The following is a 12,568-nucleotide window of genomic DNA, read 5'->3' as shown; positions in this document are numbered from 1 at the left end:
ATGTGGAGGAGCGGAGACGCGAACCCGGTTCACCAGATTATGACTCTACCGCACTTAACCACTACACCACACTGGCTCTCTTGATAGTCTTGAGAAAGGAGTGGAGTTGTACCAAGCAACCACCCAAAAGCCAGGTGGGTGTCCATTTTTGAGTCCTATTTCTGGGGTGCTCAATTCCCAATGTTTGGGACAGTCAATGGCCTATTGAGAGTTATGGAGATGAGGAGTAACTCAGGAAGAGATCAGGTCTTTTTATCCACCTCTACCCAAGAAAAGGGACGTGGGTGGCGCTGTGGTCTAAACCACAGAGCCTAGGGCTTGCCGATCAGAAGGTCGGCGGTTTGAATCCCCATGACGGGGTGACACCGGCTCCCTCGGCCTATAGAGCGAGATGAGCACCACAACCCCAGAGTCATCCATGACTTGACCTAACAGTTAGGGGTACCTTTACCTTTACCCAAGAAAAACCCAAAATGCATTTTATAAAAGAACACCAAGTGCCTGTTTCTTTCTGGGCTCAACTCTGAATGATTGGTTTTGGCCTATAATGCTCTAAAGCTCATGGGACCAGAAAATCTGCCTGCTCTCAGATGAACTTCAGTTGTTAAGACCATCTAAAAGGGGCCTCTTTGGGTTGCCCTTAAATTCAGTTGGGAGATGGATAGCTACCATCTTCCCAGACGTATTTTCCAACATTCTTCTCCGTTAACTTTTAGAGGCCAAGTGAAAACTATTTTGTGCACTCAAGTGTTTAATAGTAATTGATTTACCCTGCCGTTTTATGGTATTTTTCATCTGCTCTGCTCTATTTTGAAATGTTAGCAGGAGCAGAGGAGGGGGCAGAGTGGCAACGATGCTTTCCTGGCGGTGGCAGTGCTACATTCACTGGGAGGGATAATATGAGTTGGCAGCAAAGTTGGAGGGGCTTCAGGTGAGCAGCAGAACAGGTGTACCTGCACCTGCTGGATGCTGATTCCACCAACCCGAAGCTCTCCCAACTCCCCTTCCATTTCATCGCTTTCCCAGCAAATGAAAATGTCACCATTGTTCACTCCTGTGATTGCGTTTTATTGTTTTATTTCATATGATTTAAATAGAGTTTTGCAAGCCATTTGGGATAAAGAAAAAACTGTTCAGATGAAGGAATGAATGAATGAATGAATGAATGTCATATTTTAGTTTAAAATCTATTATAAGTATAAGGCGGGTGGGTGGGAAAAGGGGGGGAATGTTTGGTTTGGTCTGTGAATTTTTTTAATATATTTTTGTATTTTTATTTCTTTTTTACTTTTCGTTTCTTCTGTTTTTTTGTATTTTTTTGGTTTTTGGAAAATAAAAATATATATATTTTTTAAGAATGAATGAATGAATGAAAACTTTTCACAGATGGAGGGGCCTGCTCTTAGGAGGATTTGCCAAGAGACGCCCCCCCCCCCGATGGATTCAATTTCTACATATATTTCCAGTGTGGTGTAGAGGTTAGAGTGCCACACTAATAAAGTAAAGTAAAGCAAAAAGTAAAGGACCCTTGGACAGTTAAGTCCAGTCAAAGGCGACTATGGGGTTGCGGCACTCATCTCACTTTCAGACCAAGGGAGTTGGTGTTTGTCCACAGACAGCTTTCTGGGTCATGTGGCCAGCATAACTAAAACACTTCTGGTGCAATGGGACACCGTGACGGAAACAGAGCACACAGAAACACCGTTTACCTTCCCCCTGTAGCGCTACCTATTTATCTACTCGCACTGGTATGCTCTCAAACTTCTAGGTTGGAAGGAGCTGGGACAGAGCAACGGGAGCTCACTCCATGACGGGGATTCGAACCGCCAATCTTCTGATCAGCAAGTCCAAGAGGCTTAGTGCCACCCGCTCCCTTTAGTGTCACACTAGGACGTGGGAGACAAGGTTCCATGGGTGCCCTTGGGCCTCCTAGCATAGGGCTGCCATATGTGCAGAATTTCCCTGGACATAGTCAGGAGTCTTCCATTGGAAGCAGCGCCCAGGCTGAAATTTCCGGGAATGTCAACAACTTTGGGCAAAACTAAATAAAAAACCTCAACGACATCTGTGTCCGGATTCTCAGTTTTTGAAATATGGGAACCCTATCCCAGCATAACCTACATTCAATCGTTTGTGAGGATTGAATGAGGAGGGGGACCACCATGGACATCACTTTGAGCTCCTTGGAGATATATATGCAATGCAATGCAATGCAATACGTTATGAAAACTCAGATTCTCCAATCATCAAATGACAATTTGCAAATATTCAAAATCCAGCAATATTTCCAATTTTGCCATTCCAGTTATGTTTCAAGTGGGACACACAATCTACTGGTATTCAGTCTATTATCATATCTTGATTGTCTTGACTTTGGCAGGAATCATGTATGAAATTCCATGAGGAGTCCATGATCGAATAGTAGGAACCGTTGCATGTCACACCTCTTGAACAGTGTCACATATCAAGTGTCAAGCGTCAAATACAGATATCTCATATAACATTTGCAGAGCAGGGATGTTTTGGAAAGCAAATTTGTCTCTGCTCTAAATTGCCCTTTGGCCATTCAAATGGTGCCCTTGATTAGCCAGTAGGTGTCTCTGTTGAGCAATGTTTTACAAAATGGTTCTTCCTACTCATGGGGTGATGGGCACTCTGTGATGAAAAGGAGTGTGCTCACTTGTCAAAACATCAGAAACTGTCAAGCACATCCTGGCCTCCCACCTGGTGGACCAGAGCGTGTAGCCCACCAGGCTGGGCTTTACTCCATTTCAAACCTAGATTGATACAGGACAAATGGAGCATGCTTGTCAAAAGGTAACATGTGCGCACAAAATTGAAGCCATAAGCAGACCATCTGTTAATAAATCAAGATCTAATATGGGTATATGCAGATCGCTGAGTGTTCCAGGTCTTTTAGCACATTTTTATTCACCAGCTACAGGGTGGCTTATGCTGAACTCGTACCAGCTCATCACATCAAGGATTGTAAGCATTCAACTAGAATAGAATAGAATAGAATAGAATAGAATAGAATAGAATAGAATAGAATAGAATAGAATAGAGAAACTTAACAGATTGGAGAACCGGGCCCAAACTAACAGATTTAAATTCATATGTATGGTTCTACACTGATGGGCGACACCTGCCTTGCCAGTAGTACATGTGAAAAGGATTTGGAGTCGTAATGAAGCACAAGCTTAACATGAGTCAACAGTGAGATGCAGCAGCAAAAAGGAAAAAGCTAATGCTATTCTAGAAGTAGGATGCAGGTGGTGCTGTGGTCTAAACCACAGAGCCTAGGACTTGCCGATCAGAAGGTTGGTGGTTCGAATCCCTGCGACGGGGTGAGCTCCCGTTGCTCTGTCCCAGCTCCTGCCAACCTAGCAGTTCGAAAGCATGTCAAGTGCAAGTAGATAAATAGGTACCACTCTGTCGGGAAGGTAAACGGCGTTTCTGTGTGCTGCTCTGGTTCGCCAGAAGTGGCTTAGTCATGCTGGCCACATGACCCGGAAGCTGCACACCAGCTCCCTCGGCCAATAAAGCAAGATGAGCGTTGCAACCCCAGAGTCGTCCTCGACTGGACCTAATGGTCAGGGGTACCTTTACTATTCTAGAAGTAATGATAATAAGAATGCTATCAACAGAAGTATAGAATCCAGATCAAGGAAAGTAATAATGCCACTCTATTCTGCCCTGGTTAGATGACAGCCAGAGCACTGTGTCCAGTTCTGGGCACCGCATTTTAAGAAGGATGTTGACAAGCTGGAATATGTGGCAGAGGAGAGCAACCAAGATGATCAAGTGTCTGGAAACCAAGCCTTATGAGGAGCGGTTGAGGGAGCTAGGTCTGTTTAGCCCACCAATCAGAGTAGACCTGCAGGTGTGGGGGAAAAGATAGAAGCTAAGCAGGGACCAGAGTTCCCTTGGGGGAACCCTCTTGCACACCCAAACCAAACAGAATTGTACTGCTGCACAGTGAGCTCAATCCTGTTTTCTGCAGAGATCCTCTATCTTATGTCAGGTGTTGGGCAGATGGGTATGGTTTTTGAAAATGGCACCACAAGCCAAATAAGAAGGACTGACAGAGATAGTGGCAGGTCCAAGGTGATCCAGTGGTCTTCACTGCAAAGTGGGAATTAGTACCAGTGTCTTTGCATGTGTGTGTGTGTGTGAGAGAGAAGGGCTCTTCAGTGACAGATCAGCTGCTTTGCATGCAGAAGGTCTCCACGTTCAGTTCCCAACATCTCCATATAGGGCTGGGTAAAGACTCCTGTTTGAAATTCTGGACAGACAAATGGTCTTACCTGCTGGAAGGAAGTTTCCTTTGTGGGTACAGAATTCCGCAGCGAGGCTCCTTACAGGGTCCTTGCCGCAGAATCACATTCATCCAGTGCTTTACCAACTGCACTGGCTCCCAGTGGAGTACAGGGTCAGGTTTAAGGTGCTGGTTTTGACCTTTAAAGCCCTATGCAGCCTAGGACCCACGTACCTACGGGACCGCCTCTCCTGGTATGTTCCGAGGAGGACCTTAAGGTCCACAAATGACAACACTTTGGAGGTCCCGGGTCGCAAGGTGGTTAGATTGGTCTCAACTAGGGCCAGGGCCTTTTCAGGACTGGCCCCAACTTGGTGGAACGCTCTGTCCCAAGAGACTAGGGCCCTGCGGGACTTGACATCTTTCTGCAGGGCCTGCAAGACAGAGCTGTTCCGCCTGACCCTTATGTTTTCCTCCCCTCGTGGTCTTGATCTATCAACTACTTTTTAAATGAGGCTGCATTTTAAATGACATTTTAACCTATATTTTAAATTGGTTCCCTTCCCCCCATTATGTTTTTACTGTGATATTATTGGTGTTAGCTGCCCTGAGCCCAGCTCTGGTCAGGGAGGGCAGGGTATAAATAAAAAATTATTATTATTATTATTATTATTATTATTACCTGTTTTAATTTTCATGTGTGTGTTGGTCTATTGTTGAGCTAAGAGATGTGAGAAAAATATTTCAAAACAATATAATTCAGGACTCCAGTAAGATGAATCCTATCCATGTCAGAACAATCCCATGGCCATATTTTGATATGGGAAAATAACCTCCCAGATAGTCACCTTCCCTGTAAATATATGTAAAAGAGAAACATTGTCACTCTTCTAACCCAGCGCTAAGGCTCTCATCTGCACTGCTCTGGTTTAATTCCAGAACGCGAGCAAAGCTATCGATTTTTAATGACTGCTTGGCCTTATTATTCAGCAAGCAAGGAGCTTTAATCGCTTGACAGGAGTGTCAGAGCTACAAAGAGGGAAAGTGTTTTCTGTGCCGTCGGAGGAGGGAGGAACACAGGAACGAAGAGTTTTTGAAACTCAAAATTACAGCCCCAGGTTGTCATGAGCATTGTTATGCAAATGAATGTGAAGTTTGCCGGGATTTCTTCCTTCCTCTGAATTTTTAGCAGCAATCCCCAAAGGCACCCGCTTTAATTAGAGATGATCTGAAATCCTCAAACTATCAGGTGTTGTCAAAGACACTTGCTAATATTAACATAGCCTAATATGCCTCCTAAGTGATGAAATGCAGAGACATTGCAGCTGATCAAATCCTACAAGCAGGGAAAAAATAGATACCAGCAATTTGCAGGCAGTGGACTTGACTTTCGCAGTCACATCTAAAGCAAGGGGGAGGGTTCTTTCAAGAATTTAAAGGGACCTTGTAGGTCATAGGACATAGGAAGCTGTCAGACCCCCTGGTCTAGCTAGCTCAGTATGGTCTAAGCTGACCAGCAGTGGCTTTCCAAATTGTCAGATTGGGTAGGATTCTAGAAAAAGATGGGGATTGAATCTGGGACCTTTTGAATGCAGTGGTACCTCGGGTTAAGAACTTAATTCGTTCCGGAGGTCCATTCTTAACCTGAAACTGTTCTTAACCTGAAGCACCACTTTAGCTAATGGGGCCTCCAGCTGCCGCTGCGCCGCCCGAGCACAATTTCTGTTCTCATCCTGAAGCAAAGTTCTTAACCCGAGGTACTATTTCTGGGTTAGCGGAGTCTGTAACCTGAAGCGTATGTAACCTGAAACGTATGTAACCCGAGGTACTACTGTACAAAGTTTATGGTAGCTGAAATTGGTTGGATGCAAACACACACCCAATTGTTTTCTTTTAAGCCCTTTCTGGGATTCTGTGTGCCAAGGATCTCAAATATTGTAAATAGATAAATCAGGTCATAGACATCCCAATGTACAGTAGAAGTAATAATAATAATAATAATAATGCCCTGCCCATCTGGCTGGGTTTCCTCAGCCACTCTGGGCGGATCCCAACAGAATATTAAAAACACGATAAAACATAAAACATTAAAAACCTCCCTAAACAGGGCTGCCTTCAGATGTCTTCTAAAAGTCAGATAGTTGTTGATTTCCTTGACATCTGATGGGAGAGCATTCCACAGGGCAGGCGCCACCACTGAGAAGGCCCACTGCCTGGTTCCCTGCAACCTCACTTCTTGCATCGAGGGAACCGCCAGAAGGCCATCAGAGCTGGACCTCAGTGTCCGGGCTGAACGATGGGGGTGGAGATGCAGTAGGTAGAAAGAGTTGCGTAAGAGCTTCTGTAAATAATGGGTCTCCCCAAGCAATCTTTATTGTACCTGAACTAGCTCCTTAAACCACATTGAGGAAGATACAACTGAAGAGGAAACACAGGTTATTCCAGTCAGGGGGCTCCATGCCCTGGCCTCCCTGTCCCACCTACCCAGACATGAAGGATGAACTCCAGCCCCCAAATAACATATCCAGCTCTTCTGCAACTTAGAAGTCAGCGCCTGCAGAATCGCACATGGGCACAGCCTCAAGGACATGGGGCCACCAATAGTATTGGTCTTGCCAGACTATGGAAGGCCTCAGATGACCCCAGCTCTTTGCTGAGACAACACTTTCTGAAGCTCAGCCAGCCGGACTCCTGGGAGCTTGCAAATTCAGAAAGAAAAACTGAAACAAGCAGCGGCAGTAGAACAGCAGACTGGTGTCCGCAAGCTGCATATACTGCTAACAGGAAGAGGAACTTTTTATATGGGTGTGTACGTTATTTGTTTCCCTATAAATAAAAAAGGAACAAAACGGTTCAAACTGAAAGTCAAGCGTAACGAATGGTGATGAATCAGGTTAGTTTTCGATACACAATTTGTACCCGTTTGTGACTCCTTTGATGATGAGGTCAGAGGAGAGCTCTGCTTTCCTTTGGACTACATCAGCGAGAGGGGGGTCTTGTCATCTGGGCAGCCCAGGACACTGCCCAGGCTTGCTCCCCAGGGAGGTAACTTTGATGCTGCTACAGATGCACACAGAGGCAGAGTATTGTTTTATTTTAAGTGGTGTACCACACCCTGGGATTGTGCATGGCAAGAATCACAAATATTCAGTATACCTGAAGGAGCATCTCCACCCCCGTCATTCAGCTTTTCCGAGGTCCAGTGCCAAGGGCCTTCTGGCAGTTCCCTCACTGCGAGAAGTAAGGTTACAGGGAACCAGGCAGAGGGCCTTCTCGGTAGTGGCGCCCGCCCTGTGGAACACCCTTCCATCAGATGTCAAGGAAATAAACAACTATCTGACTTTTAGAAGACATCTGAAGGCAGCCCTGTTTAGGGAAGCTTTTAATGTTTGATATTTTATTGTGTTTTTAATATTCTGTCGGGAGCCACCCAGAATGGCTGAGGAGGCCAGCTAGATGGGTGGGGTATAAGTAATATTATTATTATTATTATTATTATTATTATTATTATTATTATTATTATTATTATTATATTGTGAATAAATAAATCAGGTCACAGACATCCCAATCTACAGAAGGTAGGAACAGTCGTGTTAGGGCTGCTGTAGATAATGGACATAGACTATCATCCCAGCATTTTATATAAGTGAGCTTGCCAAAGAGAGCTCATCACAATATTGCTTTCAATCACCCCAAGAGGCAAGCAGTGCCCAAGTTAAACCAGTTTCCTGTTGAATTTGAGTTCCTTTTCTTGGCACTCGGGCTGTTTTTGTTTATTGGACTCAGAATGGCAAAGGGAAGGATGTGGTGGTTTCTGTGGGATGGTTTGTTATTATTGAGGGGGTGAACTGAGGCCCGTCTTGCTTTTGTTCTTTCCAGATCATTTTATGCCCTTCAGTTATATCCTTTACCGGTCAACCCAGGAGGCTCTGGGGCCATGCATTATATAAGAAGTGATAAATTGGTACCAAGTAGGCAAGTCATCAAGAGTGATCTTTCCTCTGTGTCCTTACAAGGCTGAGGTTTGCCTGAGCAAAATGACATCTTCTTAGTGAATGTGTTTACTAAAGTTTCTGTCATGGGGAAGCCTGGTGGAAAAGAGGAGAGGACAAAAAGTTGAAGGGGGGAAACCCCCTAAACAGATTTATAACTTGAAACGCTTTCACATGACAATTTCAAAATTTAAGGGACAGGGACTTTGGGAGAATCTTAATGGAATGTTTTAACTATTTTCAACAAGACCTGAAATTAAACCACACATCTCCCACCTCCCAAAAATGGAAAATCCAAGATCTCACACAAAACACCCCCAAATTAGATTACTCTATTTTTTTCACATTTGCCTTTTCAAATTAAGCTTTGAGGTATACTTATATAGAAATCCCCAAATTTTAAGATTTAAAATGTAGGATTTCTATTTATAATACCTCTCAGAGCTTGAAGATTGGCCTTAAAAATAATATCAGATGTCATCCCCCAATCTCTGCCGAGCAGTAGCAAAATTCCAGGGGGTTCCAGGCACTCACCCAGGGTTCTATTGGGAAATTGAGGTACAGCTGAGATGAGTGTCTTTAAAAAAATATGCCTTATTTTACACACCTATAGCATTCAAAGCAAGTGGTGCATTACACCCCAAGAGTGTCTCTCATTGTTGTTGTTGTTGTTTAGTCATTTAGTCATGTCCAACTCTTTGTGACCGCATGGACCAGAGCAAGCCAGGCACTCCTGTCTTCCACTGCCTCCTGCAGTTTGGTCAAACTCATGCTGGTAGCTTCGAGAACAGTCCAACCATCTTGTCCTCTGTCGTCCCCTTCTCCTTCTGCCCTCCATGTTTCCCAACATCAGGGTCTTTTCCAGGGAGTCTTCTCTTCTCATGAGGTGGCCAAAGTCTTGGAGCCTCAGCTTCAGGATCTGTCCTTCCAGTGAGCACTCAGGGCTGATTTCCTTCAGAATGGATAGGTTTGATCTTCTTGCAGTCCATGGGACTCTCAAGAGTCTCCTCCAGCACCATAATTCAAAAGCATCAATTCTTCGGCGATCAGCCTTCTTTATGGTCCAGCTCTCACTTCCATACATTACTAGTGTCTCTCATTGCTTGGGTTCAAAACATCAGGCAGTCATTGTGGGATGTAATCCATTGGTGCAGTCAAATACAACATTCCTGATTTCCCTAGAGTGGGCACAGGCAGGGGGACATCCAGTCAGAGTAACTTCCTTTTCCACTGGTCTGGAGCATCCTCCCCCTGCATGTGACCTGGGAGATGGACATGGCTCTGGCTGACTCCATGAAAGAGCCGATTCACACAGCCATTTCCCTCTCTCTTGCTCTCATCTCTTTCTTGCTGCCATGCTGCTCTTCTGCAGCCATTTTGTTCTCTCAATATAATATTGCTGTCTGCTGGCTCTCAGCCAGCCGCACATGAGCTCAATCACCATATGCATAGCTGTCAATGTTTCCCTTTTTTAAAGGGAAATTCCCTTATTCCGAATAGGATTCCTCGCAAGAAAAGGGAAAAGTTGACAGCTATGCATCATGAGATGAACTCACAGATTGTTATGTAACTACCAAGTAGAGCCTGCCTTTCAAGGATCAAATCGTGAACTGAAATGTGAATAAACTTCTTGTTACTTTTGAGGAAAGACTCTTGTCTCTTTATTCTTTTAAGAGGGATAAAAAGGCCCACCAGGAATAATCCATCTGGGCAAGCCAGATTGGATCACTTAACTAAAGAGATTCAAACAAATCTTCAGACTAGCTTCCTGCTGTATTGAGGGGAATCTACTCTGCTACACCAGTCCAGTCACTAGCATGAGGGGAGGAAGGAGAATACTTATGCAATATATCATTTCCTGGGAGGCGCTGTAGGCTTGCCGATCAGAAGGTCGGCGGTTCAAATCCCTGCGACGGAGTGAGCTCCCATTGCTAGGTCCCTGCTCCTGCCAACCTAGCAGTTCGAAAGCACATCAAAGTGCAAGTAGATAAATAGGTACCGCTCCGGCGGGAAGGTAAACGGCATCTCCATGCGCTGCTCTGGTTCACCAGAAGCGGCTTAGTTATGTTGGCCACATGAGCCAGAAGCTGTACGCTGGCTCCCTCGGCCAGTAAAGTGAGATGAGCGCAGCAACCCCAGAGTCGCCCGCGATTGGACCTAACGGTCATGAGTACCTTTACTTTATATCATTTCCTACTATCCTTAACATTTTCACAGTCATAACCCCCAATCTCTCTGTGCAGTCTTGTCCAGCCAGTGCCGCATGGATTTCTTCATACTTGCTCCTTCTTGTTCCCAGAACACCTTGCAAAAGAACCCTTTGTGTAAAAGGCCCACCTTTTTTCTGTGTGACATCGCGCCCACGTTGCCCTGGCAACCTCCCCCTCAGTTACCTGTAAGGTCTTTTGTCTTGAGATGGATTAATGGCCGAGTCATCATCTACCTCTGCCCCTCTGTCTTTCAGAAAAACAAACTCAGCCTGTCAGATCTGATTAAATCCCAGCACCCAAGAATCTAGAGGGGGAAATCTGGTACCCAGGGATCTGGGGGATCCCTGTTCCCTCACTGGCTCATAACAATAATCGTCAACTTGTAGGTGCAAAAGTTTCTTGCTTTCTCCCATTTAAACCTGGCACCAAACAGCACCCATAGTTGAAAACTTGAAAAACTAATTGAATCAGAGGAATATACATTTTAATTGTTGCAAGCCACTCCAAGCTATGGGGAAATTACTTATGAAGCAGAAGAATGTGGGAACTATTTCACTCACACAAAAGGATGAAAATAATACCACCTCCATAGGAACATCACAGTGTAGTTATTTCAGTTCCAACCACATCACACGAGTGGTTGATCTACAAAAAGCAACGCTGACGTCAGGCGTGTCATCTCAGGTCTCCAAATCTGATTCTCATCTTGTTTACAGAAGAGGCATCTTTGATGAATAAAGGCAGTGCTTTTTTTCCTTTTAAAAAATGTTTTGGGGCACTCTCATTTTTACTCAAGAAAATCACCATTTTATAGTTCAAATTGGGGAAAATAAATACAGTAAATGGACAAAAGTACAAAGATTCATAAAATGTTTAGGGGTATACATACCCCTGCATCCCCCCAGAAAAAAAGCAGTGAATATAGGAGAATATGAAACATGGGGCCAGCATATCATTGGTATTAGTTGTATTATTTATCCTATTTATAATATCACGCTTTGCTCCCAAGCTGGGACACAAGGCTGCTTGCAATGTTTAAAAGCAACTTTATAAAATATAAAGTTATGAAAACCAACTAGTTAAAAATAATAATTAAAACACATCGGAACACATTTACAGCCAGCAGTTAAGTTACATGTTGCCCCTACAGCAACCCAGTGAGGTGGACACGCTCCTTCAGGTATTCAGGGCTGAGGCCGCTTAGTGTTTTAAAGGTCAGCACCAACACTTTGAATTGTGCTTGGCAATGTCCCAGCAGCCAATGTAGATCTGTTAGGATCTGTTAGTGTAATATGGTCCTGGCAGCTGCTCCCAGTCACCAGTCTAGCTGCCACATTCTGCATCCTTGCTGTTAGTCCCAATAGAAAATACTGGGCTACATAGACCAATACAGACCCTCCAATTGTCCCTATTTTCCAGGGACAGTCCCAGATTTACAAAAGCTGTCCCAGTTTCTGATTTGATCCTGGAATGTCCCACTTTTCTTTAGGATGTCCCTACTTTCATCAGAGAAATGCTGGAGGGTACAGTAGGACGTCTCTAAGTACATCAGAGAAATTTGGGAAGGTATGCAGTTATTTGACCCCCAAGCCAGCTGAAGGCAGCCCTGTATAGGGAAGTTTTTTAAAAATAAAATGTTTTATTATGTTTTCATATATGTTGGAAGCTGCCCAATGTGGCTGGGGCAACCCAGTCAGATGGGTGGGGTATAAATAGTAAAATTAATTAGTGTTAGGGAATAAAGGTAAAGGTAAAGGTACCCCTGCCCGTACGGGCCAGTCGTGACCGACTCTAGGGTTGCGTGCTCATCTCACTCAAGAAGCCGGGAGCCGGCGCCGTCTGAAGACACTTCCGGGTCATGTGGCCAGTGTGACGAAGCTGCAACTGGCGAGCCAGCACCAGTGCCGCACACAGAAACACCGTTTACCTTCCCGCTGGAGCGGTACCTATTTATCTACTTGCGCTTAGGGGTGCTTTCGAACTGCTTTCGGAGCTGGGACCGAACGACGGGAGCTCACCCCACCACAGGGATTCGAACCACCGACCTTACGATCAGCAAGTCCTAGACACTGAGGTTTTACCCACAGCGCCACCCGCGTCCCTGTGTT

The sequence above is a fragment of the Podarcis tiliguerta genome, assembly GCF_965153285.1.
Source record: "Podarcis tiliguerta genome assembly, chromosome: 7".
Taxonomy (NCBI): domain Eukaryota; kingdom Metazoa; phylum Chordata; class Lepidosauria; order Squamata; family Lacertidae; genus Podarcis; species Podarcis tiliguerta.
This window is presented reverse-complemented; position numbering follows the sequence as displayed.